The sequence below is a fragment of the Heptranchias perlo genome, unplaced genomic scaffold (genome assembly GCF_035084215.1).
Source record: "Heptranchias perlo isolate sHepPer1 unplaced genomic scaffold, sHepPer1.hap1 HAP1_SCAFFOLD_1352, whole genome shotgun sequence".
NCBI lineage: Eukaryota > Metazoa > Chordata > Chondrichthyes > Hexanchiformes > Hexanchidae > Heptranchias > Heptranchias perlo.
Genome location: NW_027138594.1, coordinates 26,260 through 41,728, shown reverse-complemented (window position 1 = coordinate 41,728; position 15,469 = coordinate 26,260).

Sequence of the window (15,469 nt, the reverse complement as noted above, 5' to 3'; positions counted from 1 at the left end):
TTTTGCCTTCCGGATTACCTGCTGCACCTGTATGTTGACTTTTTGTGTTTCATGTACGAGGACACCCAGATCCCTCTGTACCGCAGCATTTTGTAATATTTCTCCATTCAAATAATATTTTGCTTTTTTATTTTTCCTCCCAAAGTCGGTGACTTCACATTTTCCTATTATATTCCATCTGCCAAATTTTTGCCCATTTGCTTAACCTGTCAATATCCCTTTGCAGACACTTTGTGTCCTCATCGCAACTTGCTTTTCCACCTATCTTTGTATCATCAGCAAATTTGGCCACAAGACACTCTGTTCCTTCATGCAAGTCATTGATATATATTGCATACAGTTTTGGTGTCCATACTTAAGAAAAGACAAACTTGCTCTCGAGGCAGTACAAAGAAGGTTCACTCGGTTAATCCCGGGGATGAGGGGGTGGACATATGAGGAGAGGTTGAGTAGATTGGGACTCTACTCATTGGAGTTCAGAAGAATGAGAGGCGATCTTATTGAAACATATAAGATTGAGAAGGGGCTTGATCGGGTGGATGTGGTAAGGATGTTCCCAAGGATGGGTGAAACTAGAACTAGGGGGCATAATCTTAGAATAAGGGGCTGCTCTTTCAAAACTGAGATGAGGAGAAACTTCTTCACTCAGAGGGTAGTAGGTCTGTGGAATTTGCTGCCCCAGGAAGCTGTGGAAGCTACATCATTAAATAAATTTAAAACAGAAATAGACAGTTTCCTAGAAGTAAAGGGAATTAGGGGATACGGGGAGCGGGCAGGAAATTGGACATGAATTTAGATTTGAGGTTAGGATCAGATCAGCCATGATCTTATTGAATGGCGGAGCAGGCTCGAGGGGCTGATTGGCCTACTCCTGCTCCTATTTCTTATGTTCTTATTGTAAATCGTTGAGGCCCCAGCACTGATCCCTGCGGCACCCCACTAGTTACAGATCGCCATTTTGAAAATGACCCTTTTATCCCGACTCTTTGTTTTCTGTTAGTTAGCCAATCCTCTATCCATGCCAGTATATTACCCCCAACACCATGAGCTCTTATCTTGTGCAGTAATCTTTTATGTGGCACCTTATCAAATGCCGTTTGGAAATCCAAATATACAGCATCCATTGGTTCCCCTTTATCCACCCTGCCCGTTACTTCCTCAAAGAATTCTAATAAATTGTCAGATATGATTTCCCCTTCATAAAACCATGCTGACTCTCCTTGATTGTATTATGAGTTTCCAAATGTCCTGCTACTACTTCCTTAATAATGGATTCTAGCATTTTCCCAATGACACACGTTAGGCTAACTGGTCTACAGTTACCTGTTTTCTGTCTCACTCCCTTCTTGAATAGAGGTGCTATGTTTGCGGTTTTCCAATCCGCTGGGACCTTTCCAGATTGTATTGAATTCTGGAAGATTACAACCAATGCATCCACTATGCCTGTAGCCACTTCCTTTAAGACCCTCGATGCAAGTCATCAGGTCCAGGGGACTTGTCAGTCTTTAGACACATTAGTTTACCGAGTACTTTTTCTCTAGTGATGGTGATTGTTTTTAGTTCCTCCCTCCCCTTTGCCCCTTGATTATCTACTATTATTGTTATGTTATTAGTGTCTTCTACTGTGAAGACAGATACAAAATATCTGTTCAATTCCTCTGCCATTTCCTTGTTTTCCATTATTTTTCCCCAGTCTCATCCTCTAAGGGACCAATGTTTACTTTAGCTACCCTCTTCCTTTTTATATACTCATAGAAGCTTTTACTGTCAGTTTTTATATTTCTTGCTAGTTTACTCTCAATTTATTTTCTCCCTCTATAATTCTTTTAGGCATCCTTCGCTGGTTTTTAACATTTTCCCAATCTTTGGGTTTACCAGTAATCTTTGCCATGTTGTATGCTTTTTCTTTTAACCTGATAGCACCCATGACTTCCTTAGTTAGCCATGGTTGGTTCACCTTTTGTGTGGAGTCTTTCCCCCTCACAGAGATATATTTTTGTTGCGGGTCATAAAATATATTTTTAAATGTTTGCCACTGCTTATCCACCATCATCCCATCTAATCTGTTTACCCAGTCCACTTTAGCCAATTCCGCCTTCATTCCTTTATAATTGCCCTTATTTAAGTTTAATACAGTAGTTTCAGACCCAAGATCCTCGCTCTCAGAATTTCACATCCAGTTTATCATGTTGTGATCACTGCTTCCCAAGGGATCCTTTAGTTTGAGATAATTAATTAATCCTGTTTCGTTACCCATTACCAGATCCAAAATGGCCTGTTCTCTGGTTGGTTCCCCGATGTATTGGTCTAAGAAACAGTCCCTAATACACTCTATGAACTCCTCCTCAGGGCTACATTTGCCAATTTGATTTGTCCAATCTATGTGAAAGTTAAAATCACCCATGATTATTGCATTACCTTTTTTTTTACAAGCCCCTCCTTATTTCCTGATTAATATTTTGCCCTACAGTGTAGCTACTGTTAGGGGGCCTATATACTACTCCCACCAGTGATTTCTTTCTCTTGCTATTTCTTACCTCCACCCAAATTGATTCAACATCTTGATGATCGGAGCCAAGATCATTTCTAACTATTATATCAATATCATCCTTTATTAACAGAGCTACCCCACCATCTTTACCTTTTTTCTATCCTTCCAAAATGTTAAATAACCCTGAATATTTAGCTTGCAACCACGTCTCTGTAATGGCCACGAGATCATACCCATTTGTTTCTATTTGTGCCGTCAATTCATCTATCTTACGAATGCTGCACGCATTCAGATAAAGAACCTTTAATTTTTCTTTTTACCATTCTTTCCTACCCCGGCCCCATTTGCTAGTACACTCTTATGTTTGTACGCTGTGTTGCTTCCTGACACACTCTGTTTATCATTACCCCCCATCACTTTCCTGTCCTACTTCCTTGTCTTTTCTCTTTATCATTCTAAACTTCGCCCTACTGGTTATTCGGTTTGCCAGAACACTGGTCCCAGCACGGTTCAGGTGAAGCCTGTCCCAACGGAACAGCTCCCTCTTTCCCCAGTACTGGTGCCAGTGCCCCATGAATCAAAACCCACTTCTCCCACACCAATCGTTGAGCCATGCATTCATCTCTCTGATCTGATTTACCCTGTGCCAATTTGCTCGTGGCTCAGGTAATAATCCGGAGATTATTACCTTTGTGTTTCTGCTTTTTAATTTAGTCCCTAGCTGCTCAAACTCCCTCAGCAGAACCTCTTTCTTAGTCCTACCTATGTCGTTGGTACTTACGTGGACTACGACAACTGGATCTCCCCCTCCCACTCCAAGTTCCTCTCCAGCCCGGAGGCGATGTCCTTAACCTTGGCAACACAGCCTTTGGGACTCTCGCTCTTGGCTGCAGAGAACAGTGTCTATCCCTCTAACTATACTGTCGCCTACGACAACTACATTCCTTTTTTACTCCTCCCGCTTGAATGGCCCCCTGAACCACGGTGCTGTGGCCAGTTTGCTCATCCTCCCTGCAGTCCCTGCACTCGTCCACAAGGGCTGCAAAAGCCACATATCTATTGGACAAGTGCAGAGGCTGAGGCTCCTGCAATGCTCCCTCCTGGATCCCCGTACCTGCCTCACTCGCAGTCACACCCTCCTGTCCCTGACCACGTGCCAATTCTACGGTATTTAGTCTAAGGGCGTGACTGCCTCCTGGATCAAAGTGTCCGGGTAACTTTCCCCCTCCCTGATGCCTCGCAATGTCTGCAGCTCGGACTCCAGCCCCTCAACTCGGAGCCGAAGTTCCTCGAGCTGCAGACACTTCCCGCAGATGTAGTCGCCCCGGTACAAAACTGTCCGTTATCTCCCACATATTGCAGCTGCAACACATCTCCTGCCCTGTCATAATTATTTTATTTATTGATTACTTCAATGCCAATCAAATTATTTTTAGGTTGAACCAAGTACTGACCTAATTAAATTATTATTAAATTAAGTTTTAGTTTTTAAAAAAAATTTAGTTTTCTGCTATGTTATTTAGCCCACAGACCGAAGAAAGAAGAAAATAGAAGAAATACTCACCACCAATCACCTACCTGCCTTACCTGTGATGTCACACTACAGTTTTGTTTTGTTGTTGCTGTGACCGGCCCTCGGCCCCCCCCCCCTCCCGGCCCTCGGCCCCCCCCCCTCCCGGCCCTCGGCCCCCCCCCTCCCGGCCCTCGGCCCCCCCCCTCCCGGCCCTCGGCCCCCCCCCCCTCCCGGCCCTCGGCCCCCCCCCCCTCCCGGCCCTCGGCCCCCCCCCCTCCCGGCCCTCGGCCCCCCCCCCCTCCCGGCCCTCGGCCCCCCCCCCCTCCCGGCCCTCGGCCCCCCCCCCCCTCCCGGCCCTCGGCCCCCCCCCCTCCCGGCCCTCGGCCCCCCCCCCTCCCGGCCCTCGGCCCCCCCCCCTCCCGGCCCTCGGCCCCCCCCCCTCCCGGCCCTCGGCCCCCCCCCCCTCCCGGCCCTCGGCCCCCCCCCCTCCCGGCCCTCGGCCCCCCCCCCCTCCCGGCCCTCGGCCCCCCCCCCTCCCGGCCCTCGGCCCCCCCCCTCCCGGCCCTCGGCCCCCCCCCCCCCCTCCCGGCCCCCCCTCCCGCCCTCGGCCCCCCCCCCTCCCGGCCCTCGGCCCCCCCCCTCCAGGCCCTCGGCCTCCCGGCCCTCGGACCCCCCCCTCCCGCCCTCGGACTCCCGGCCCTCGGCCCCCCCCCTCCCGGCCCTCGGCCCCCCCCCCCTCCCGGCCCTCGGCCCCCCCCCTCCCGGCCCTCGGCCCCCCCCCCTCCCGGCCCTCGGCCCCCCCCCTCCCGGCCCTCGGCCCCCCCCCTCCCGGCCCTCGGCCCCCCCCCTCCCGGCCCTCGGCGCGCCCCCTCCCGGCCCTCGGCGCGCCCCCTCCCGGCCCTCGGCGCGCCCCCTCCCGGCCCTCGGCGCGCCCCCTCCCGGCCCTCGGCGCGCCCCCTCCCGGCCCTCGGCGCGCCCCCTCCCGGCCCTCGGCGCGCCCCCTCCCGGCCCTCGGCGCGCCCCCTCCCGGCCCTCGGCGCGCCCCCTCCCCGGCCCTCGGCGCGCCCCCTCCCGGCCCTCGGCGCGCCCCCTGCCGGCCCTCGGCGCGCCCCCTGCCGGCCCTCGGCGCGCCCCCTCCCGGCCCTCGGCGCGCCCCCTCCCGGCCCTCGGCGCGCCCCCTCCGGCCCTCGGCGCGCCCCCTGCCGGCCCTCGGCGCGCCCCCTGCCGGCCCTCGGCGCGCCCCCTCCCGGCCCTCGGCGCGCCCCCTCCCGGCCCTCGGCGCGCCCCCTCCCGGCCCTCGGCGCGCCCCCTCCCGGCCCTCGGCGCGCCCCCCTCCCGGCCCTCGGCGCGCCCCCTCCCGGCCCTCGGCGCGCCCACTCCCGGCCCTCGGCGCGCCCCCTCCCGGCCCTCGGCGCGCCCCCCTCCACTCCGCTGACTATCAAATCCACCTCACCCCTTATTGCACTGAATCCCCTCACTCGCCAAATTCCCAATTATAGACTCTGTTGAAACCAGACTCCATTGATAGCTGCTTCTATCTACCCTGTCCCATCCTTTCTAAATTTTAAACACGTATATCATATCGCCCTGTAATCTATGTTGTTCTAATGAAAAAAAAGCCCAAATTTCTCGTGTCTTTCTCCTTACTTCTATTTCCTCATTCCAGGCAGCATCCTAGTGAATCTGTGCTGTCCCCTCTCTAAAGCTTCAGTATCCTTCCTATAGAGTGGGGCCCAGTACTGCACACAGTACTCTCACTGAGGTCTTATTTAAGGTTTTATACAGCAACAACAACAACTTGCATTTATATAGCACCTTTAACGTAATAAGCTTCACAGGAGTGTTATCAGACAAAATTTGACACCGAGCCACGAGATATTTGGACAGGTCAAAGAGGTCGGTTTTAAGGAGCGTCTTAAAGGAGGAGAGAGAGGCGGAGAGGTTTAGGGAGGGAATTCCAGAGCTTAGGGCCTAGGCATCTGGAGGCATGGCCGCCAGCGGTGGAGCGATTAAAATCAGGAAAGCGCAAGAGGCAAGAATTGGAGGAGCGCAGAGATCTCGGAGGGTTGTAGGGCTGGAGGAGGTTATAGAGATAGGGAGGGGCGAGGCCATGACAGGATTTGAAAACCAGGAGGAGAATTTTAAAATTGAGGTGTTTCCGGACCGGGAGCCAATGTAGGTCAGCGAGAACGGGACTTGGTGTGTGTTAGAATACGGGCAGCATTGTTTTGGATGAGCTCAAGGTTATGGAGGGTGGAAGATGGAAGGCCAGTCAGGAGAGCATTGGAATAGTCCAGTCTGGAGGTAACAAAGGCATGGATGAGGATTTCAGCAGCAGATGAGCTGAGGCAGGGGCGGAGTGGGCGATGTTACCGAGGTGGGAGTAGGCGATCTTGGTGATGGAGAGGATACGTGGTTGGAAGCTCATCTCAGGGTCAAATAGGACTCCCAGGTTGTGAACGGTCTGGTTCAGCCTCAGACAGTGGCCAGGGAGGGGGATGGAGTCGGTGGCTAGAGAACGGGATTTGCGGCGGAGACCAAAGACAATGGCTTCGGTCGTCCCAATATTTAATCGGAGGAAATCTTTGCTCATCCAGTACTAGATGTCGGTCAAGCAAAGTGACAAATGAGAGATAGTGGAGAGACTGAGGCAGGTGGTTGTGAGGTAGAGCTGGGTGTCGTCAGCGTACATGTGGAATCTGACGTGTTTTCGGATGATGTCGCCGAGGGGCATCATGTAGATGAGAAATAGGAGCGGGCCAAGGATAGATCCTTGGGGACTCCAGATGTAACGGTGCGGGAGTGGGAACAGAAGCCATTGCAGTGATTCTTTGGCTACGACTGGATAGATAAGAATGGAACCTGGCGAGCGCAGTCCCACTCGACTGGACGAAGGAGGAGAGGCGTTGGAGGAGGATGGTGTGGTCAAACCGTGTCAAAGGCTGCAGACAGATTGAGAAGGATGAGGAGGGATAGTTTACCATCATCAAAGTCACACAGGATGTCATTTGTGACTTTGATAAGGGCCGTTTGTGCTGTGACTGGGGCGGAAACCTGATTGGAGGGATTCAAATATGGAGTTGTGGGAAAAATGGGCACTGATTTGGGAAGTGACAATACATTTAAGGACTTTGGAGAGTAAAGGGAGGTTGGAGATGGGGCAGTAGTTTGCAAGGACAGAGGGGTCAGGTGTGGGTTTTTTGAGGAGGGGTGTGATGATGGCAGATTTGAAGGGCAGGGGGACAGTTAACAATATCAGCTCACATGGGGGCCAGAAGGGGAAGTTGGGAGTTCAGCGGACAACTGGTTTAGCCATTCGTCGCCAGATCTGGCTGGACCACAAAGCACGTTCAGGCCTACTGTCCTCTGCCAAAACTGCTCACTATTCCAGGCTCACCATGGAATGCAAAAGTAACCCCCGGCTTCTGTCGAGGGAGCAGGAGGTGGGTTCTCATAGTCAAGATGAGCTCGGAGAGGGCAAGAGGAGAGATAGAGAAACTGGAGAAAGATGCAAGTTCAGGGCTAGAATCATAGAAGTTTACAACATGGAAACAGGCCCTTCGGCCCAACATGTCCATGTCGCCCAGTTTATACCACTAAGCTAGTCCCAATTGCCTGCACTTGGCCCATATCCCTCTATACCCATCTTACCCATGTAACTGTCCAAATGCTTTTTAAAAGACAAAATTGTACCCGCCTCTACTACTGCCTCTAGCAGCTTGTTCCAGACACTCACCACTCTTTGAGTGAAAAAATTGCCCCTCTGGGCCCTTTTGTATCTCCCCCCTCTCACCTTAAATCTATGCCCCCTCGTTATAGACTCCCCTACCTTTGGGAAAAGATTTTGACTATTTACCTTATCTATGCCCCTCATTATTTTATAGACTTCTATAAGATCACCCCAAAACCTCCTACTCTCCAGGAAAAAAAGTCTCAGTTTATCCAACCTCTCCCTATAAGTCAAGCCATCAAGTCCCGGTAGCATCCTAGTAAATCTTTTCTGCACTCTTTCTGCACTGCTAGGGAAGGGCGAACCATGGGGGATGTTGGCTCGGTGGGCTAGGGGAAGGGAAGAAAGCGGCAAAGGCTGCTGAATGGATGGTCTCAATCTTAGTGACAAAGAAGTCCAGGAGCTTCTCGCATTTTTCGTTGGAGATGAGGGTGGAGGGAGCAGGGGAAAGGGGTTTAAGATAGTTTGTATTGAAGAGGAGAAGCCGGGGGTTACTTTTGCATTCCATGGTGAGCCTGGAATAGTGAGCAGTTTTGGCAGAGGAGAGTAGGCCCCGAAAGTGCTTTATGTGGTCCAGCCAGATCTGGTGATGAATGGCTAAACCAGTTGTCTGCTACAAACATTCAAGTCTGCATCCCAGACGGGTGGGGAACCAAGAGGCTAATGAGAGTGAGGAACTTAAAGTAATTAATATCAGTAGAGAAAAAGTACTTGAGAAACTAATGGGACTAAAATCCGATGAATCTCCTGGACCTGATGACCTACATCCGAGGGTTCTAAAAGCGGTGGCTGCAGAGAAAGTGGATGCATTGGTTATGATCTTCCAAAATTCCCTAGAGTCTTCAACAGTCCCAGCGGATTGGAAGGTAGCAAATGTAACCCCACTATTCAAGAAAGGAGGGAGAGAGAAAACAGGGAACTACAGACCAGTTAATCTGACATCAGTCGTCGGGAAAATGCTGGAATCCATTATTAAGGAAGTGGTAACAGGACACTTAAAAAAAAAAGTCATAATATGACTAGGCAGAGTCAACATGGTTTTATGAAAGGGAAATCGTGTTTGACAAATCTACTGGAGTTTTTTGAGGATGTAACTAGTAGGTAGGTAAAGGAGAACCAGTGGATGTAGTATATTTGGATTTTCAAAACGCATTCGATAAGGTGCCACATAAAAGGTTGTTCCTCAAGATAAGGGCTCATGGGGTTGGGGGTGATATATTAGCATGAATAGAGGATTGGTTAACAGACAGAAAACAGTGTGTAGGGATAAACGGGTCATTCTCAGGTTTGCAGGCTGTAACCAGTGGGGTGCCACAAGGATCAGTGCTTGGGCCTCAGCTATTTACAATCTATATTAATGATTTAGGTGAAGGGACCGAGTGTAATGTATCCAAGTTTGCTGATGATACAAAGCTAGGTGGGAAAGTAAACTGTGAGGAGGACACAGAGTGTGCAAAGGGATATAGACAGGTTAAATGAGTGGGCAAGAAGGTGGCAGATGGAGTATAATGTGGGGAAATGTGAGGTTGTTCACTTTGGTAGAAAGAATAGAAAAACAGAATATTTTTTACATGATGAGAAACTATTAAATGTTGGTGTTCAGAACGATTTGGGTGACCTCGTACGAGGAACACAAAAAGTTAGCATGCAGATACAGCAAGCAATTAGGAAGGCAAATGGCAAGTTGGCCATTATTGGAAGGGGGTTGGAGTACAACAGTAAGGAAGAGCAACAGAGTATGAAAAGAAACTTGCAAGGGATATCAAAACCAATACAAAGAACTTTTATAGTTATATTAGGAAAAAGAGGGTGGTCAGGAGCAGTGTTGGCCACTTAAAAACTGAAAGTGGGGATTTTGTCAATGACAATGGGGAATTGGCGGACATGTTGAATAATTACTGTGCGTCAGTATTTACAGTAGAAAAAGAGGATAGCATGCCGGAAATCCCAAGAAAACTAATATTGATAAAATTAATATAAGTAAAGCAACAGTAATGAAGAAAATAATAGCACGAAAGCGTGACAAATCCCCAAGACCAGATGGTTTCCATCCCAGGGTTTTAAAGGAAGTAGGTGAGCACATTGCAGATGCCCTAACTATAATCTTTCAAAGTTCTCTAGATTCAGGAACTGTCCCTCTGGATTGGAAAATTGCACTTGTCACTCCGCTTTCTAAGAAAGGAGAGAGAGGGAAACCAGGGAATTATAGACCAGTTAGCCTAACATCTGTTGTGGGGAAATTGCTGGAGTCTATAATTAAGGATAGGGTGACCGAACACCTCGAGAATTTTCAGTTAATCAGGGAGAGCCAGCATGGATTTGTGAAAGGTAGGTCGTGCCTGACAAACCTGATTGAATTTTTTGAAGAGGTGACTAATGTAGTGGGCAGGGGAATGTCAGTGGATGTTATTTATATGGACTTCCAGAAGGCATTTGATAAGGTCCCACATAAGAGACTGTTAGCTAAGTTAGAAGCCCATGGAATCGAGGGAGAAGTACGGACTTGGTTAGGAAGTTGGCTGAGCAAAAGGCGACAGAGAGTAGGGATAATGGGTAAGTACTCACATTGGCAGGATGTGACTAGTGGAGTCCCGTAGGGATCTGTCTTGGGGCCTCACTTCACAATATTTATTAACGACTTAGATGAAGGCATAGAAAGTCTCATATCTAAGTTTGCCAATGACACAAAGATTGGTGGCATTGTAAGCAGTGTAGATGAAAACATAAAATTACAAAGGGATATTGATAGATTAGGTGAATGGGCAAAATTATGGCAAATGGAATTCAATGTAGACAAATGTGAGGTCATCCACTTTGGATCAAAAAAGGATAGAACAGGGTACTTTCTAAATGGTAAAACGTTAAAGACAGTGGATGTCCAAAGGGACTTAGGGGTTCAGGTACATAGATCATTGAAGTGTCATGAAAAGGCGCAGAAAATAATCAATAAGGCTAATGGAATGCTGGCCTTTATATCTGGAGGACTGGAGTACAAGGGGGCAGAAGTTATGCTGCAGCTATACAAAACCCTGGTTAGACCGCACCTGGAGTACTGTGAGCAGTTCTGGGCACCGCACCTTCGGAAGGACATATTGGCCTTGGAGAGAGTGCAGCATAGGTTTACTAGAATGATACCCGGACTTCAAGGGTTAAGTTATGAGGAGAGATTACACAAATTGGGGTTGTATTCTCTGGAGTTTCAAAGGTTAAGGGGTGATCTGATGGAAGTTTATAAGATATTAAGGGGAACGGATAGGGTGGATAGAGATAAACTATTTCCGCTGGTTGGGGATTCTAGGAGTAGGGGGCACAGTCTAAAAATTAGAGCCAGACCTTTCAGGAGCGAGACTAGAAAACATTTCTACACACAAAGGGTGGTAGAAGTTTGGAACTCTCTTCTGCAAACGGCAATTGATACTAGCTCAAATGCTAAATTTAAATATGAGATAGATAGCTTTTTGGCAACCAAAGGCATTAAGGAATATGGGCCAAAGGCAGGTATATGGAGCTAGAACACAGATCAGCCATGATCTTATCAAATGGTGGAGCAGGCATGAGGGGCTGAATGGCCTACTCCTGTTCCTATGTAAGTCTTACTACAATTGTACAGGGTTTTAGTGAGACCTCACCTCGAGTACCGATTGCCCATCCCTAATTGCCCTTGAGAAGGTGGTGGTGAGCTGCCTTCTTGAACCGCTGCAGTCCGTGTGGTGACGGTTCTCCCACAGTGCTGTTAGGAAGGGAGTTCCCGGAATTTGACCCATCGACGATGAAGGAACGGCGATATATTTCCAAGTCGGGATGGTGTGTGACTTGGAGGGGAATGTGCAGGTGGTGTTCCCATGTGCCTGCTGCTCTTGTCCTTCCAGGTGGTAGAGGTTGCGGGTTTGGGAGGTGCTGTCGAAGAAGCCTTGGCGAGTTGCTGCAGTGCATCCTGTGGATGGTGCACACTGCAGCCACAGTGCGCCGGTGGTGAAGGGAGTGAATGTTTAGGGTGGTGGATGGGGTGCCAATCAAGTGGGCTGCTTTATCTTGGATGGTGTCAAGCTTCTTGAGTGTTGTTGGAGCTGTACTCATCCAGGCAAGTGGAGAGTATTCCATCGCTCTCCTGACTTGTGCCTTTTAGATGGTGGAAAGGCTTTGGGGAGTCCAGAGGTGAGTCACTCGCTGCAGAATACCCAGCCTCTGACCTGCTCTCGTAGCCACAGTATTTATATGGCTGGTCCAGTTAAGTTTCTGGTCAATGGTGACCCCCAGGATGTTGATGGTGGGGGATTCGGCGATGGTAATGCAGTTGAATGTCATGGGGAGGTGGTTAGATTCTCTCTTGTTGGAGATGGTTATTGCCTGGCACTTGTCTGGCGCGAATGTTACTTGCCACTTATGAGCCCAAGCCTGGATGTTGTCCAGGGCTTGCTGCATGCGGGCTCGGACTGCTTCATTATTTGAGGGGTTGCGAATGGAACTGAACACTGTGCAATCATCAGCGAACATCCCCATTTCTAACCTTATGATGGAGGGAAGGTCATTGATGAAGTAGCTGAAGATGGTTGGGCCTAGGACACTGCCCTGAGGAACTCCTGCAGCAATGTCCTGGGGCTGAGATGATTGGCCTCCAACAACCACTACCATCTTCCTTTGTGCTAGGTATGACTCCAGCCATTGGAGAGTTTTCCCCCTGAACAAGGGGCATCGTCTCAGGATAAGGGGTCGGCCATTTAAGACTGAGATGAGGAAGAATGTCTTCACTCGGAGGGTTGTGAATCTTTGGAATTCTCTACCCCAGAAGGCTGTGGGATTTTGAGTTGTTGAGTATATTCAAGGCTGAGATAGATAGATTTTTGGACTCTACAGGAATCAAAGGATGTGGGGATTGGGCTGGAAAGTGGAGTTGAGGTCGAAGATCAGCCATGATCTTATTGAATGGCGGAGCAGGCTCGAGGGGCCAAATGGCCGACTCCTGCTCCTATTTCTTATGTCCGTTGGACTTAAGGGAGCGAAGATGAGGGCCATACCAGAGGGAACGACCAGGGTAAGAGAGAGCAATGGTTTTAATGGGGACAAGGGCATCAAAGGTGAGAGTGCTATTGAACAGATTGGTAGCTGCAGAATTGTCGTGGTGAACGGAGGGCCAAAGGCTAAACAGTTGGGAATTTGAAAGTGCTGTTGTAAGTGACCTGGGGGAAGAGTTTTTTCCAGGGGCAGACACAGAAGGAAGCGGGGTTGGGAGGGGGAAGGGGGATGTGGGTGGAAAGGGATACAAGGAAGTGATCAGAGATGGCCTTATCCGTGATTGACACGATGGGAGTAGAGAGGCCACGTGAGATGGCAAGGTCGAAGGGGTGGCCGTGAATATGGGTAGGGGAGGTTATGTGGAGGGAGAGATTAAGGGAGGATAGGAGGGCAGTGAACTCAGAGGAGAGAGAGCATGATGAGTTGAGATGAAGGTTGAAATCACCGAGGATGAGAAGTCGCTCAGTGCGGAGACTGAGGGAGGAAAGCAGTGAAGATATCTCTGAGATTCTTAGCGTGGTGCTTGGGTGGGTGGTAGAGAATGAGGATTTTAAAGGAGGGGTGGAACAAGGTGAGATGCTCAAAGGAAGAGAAGGTGCCAGAGGAGTAGTGGGACAGACTGGAGTGTAATTTGGTGATAAGAGCCACACCGTCACCACGGCGGGGAAGTGGTGGAAGATATCGCCAGGCGGGGAGGCTTCATTAAAGGGGAAGGTGTCATCACCCATAAGCCAGGTTTCCATCAAAGCCTTGGTGTCACTGCAATCATCCACAATAAGCTCATGGATGGCAAGGGCCTTGTTCACAAGTGAATGGACATTCTGGAGGGAGATGCGGAGAGAGGTGAGTTTAGCTGATCCACTGGCAGAGTCCGCAGGGTCAGCGTTGGGAGGGGTGAGTGGGACGGGAAGGAGTTTGGCAAGATTAGCCCCTAACGGGCACGCTGGGTGGGAAAGTCAGTGAGAGAGAATGGGGCAGTTAGGGTTGCTGCTTGTAAGGAGGCAGCGACGAGTGCCTCAGTAGGCTCGTCGGGGGATGCTGACAGAGGCACAGAGGGAAGCTGTAGGCTTATCTAAGAGGGAATGAAACCTGGGACGGTGGCAGAAGAGTAGGAAGGTCGAGGAGTGCTGAAGGGTTGGGGTAGGGATTTGTGGGGGCAGAGTACCCGAGGGGAAAAATGAAAGGAGGTATGACGACAGGAAAGAGGGGCCGTGGAGAGGTAAAGAGAAAAGAATTGGCTCAAAAAAGGGCAAGATTGGGTACTAAATATTCCAGAATACAAGGTGTTCAGGAAAGATAGGGAAGGGAAGCTGATTGGCGGAAGGATTAGAGGGGACATGAGGAGAAACTTTTTTACCCAGAGGGTGGTGGGTGTATGGAATTCGCTGCCCAAATTGGTGGTAGAGGCAGCGATTCTCAACTCTTCTTAAAAAGTACCTGGACCTGCACCTAAAGTGCTGTAAGCTGCAGGGTAACGGACTGGGTGCTGGAAGGTGGGATTAGAATGGGCACCTGGTTGTTCTTTGAGCCGGCGTGGTCAGGATGGGTCGAATGGCCCCCTTCTGTGCTGTATCTTTTCTATGGTTCTATGGTAGATGTAGAGAAAATGTTTTCACTTGTGGGGAGACCAGAACTAGGAGCCATAAATCTAAGATAGTCACTAATAAATCCAATAGGGAATTCAGGAGAAACTTCTTTACCCAGAGAGTGGTGAGAATGTGGAACTCACTACCATTTGCAAAAACAATAGCGCAGTTATAGTAGGGGATTTCAACTACTCTAATATTAACTGGGATACAAACAGTGTGAATGGTATAGAGGATGCAGAATTTTTAAATTGCATACAGGAAATGTTTTTTAGCTAGTATATAGCAAGCCCAACGAGAGGGGGGCGGAGTTCTGGATTTAGTTCTCGGAAATGAAGAGGGGCAGGTGGAAGATGTAGCAGTGGGAGAGCATTTTGGTGGTAGTGATCATAATACAGTTAGCTTTAGCATAGTTATGGAAAAGGACAAAGACAGAGCAGGAGTTAAAGTTTTCAATTGGGGAAAGGCCAATTTTACTAAACTGAGAAGTAATTTAGCAAAAGTAAACTGGAAACAGCTGCTTCAAGGTAAATCAGTGTCAGAGCAGTGGGAGACATTCAAAGGGGTGATTCAAGGGGTTCAGGGTAAACATGCTCCTACAAAGAAAAAGGGAGAGGCTGCCAAATCAAAGCCCCTGGATGAAGCATTCAGGGTAAGATAGGGCAGAAAAAGAAAGCCTATGATAGACACCGGGAACTCAATACTACGGAAAGCTTAGACGAGTATACAAAGTGCATGGGTAAAGTTTAAAAAGGAGATTAGGAAAGCAAAGAGAGGGCATGAAAAAATATTAGCAGGTAAAATCAAAGAAAACCCAAGGATGTTTTATAAATACATTAAGAGCAAGAGCAAGAGGATAACCTCATTCTTCTAAACTCCAATGAGTGTAGACCCAACCTGTTCAATCTTTCCTCATAAGACAACCCTTCCATACCCGGAATCAACCGAGTGAACCTTCTCTGAACTGCCTCCAATGCAACTATATCCTTCCTTAAATAAGGGCACCAGAACTGTACGCAGTACTCCAGGTGTGGTCTCACCAGCACCCTGTACAGTTGTAGCATAACTTTCCTGCTTTTATACTCCAGCCCCCTAGAAATAAAGGCCAATATTCCGTTTGCCTTCCGGATTACCTG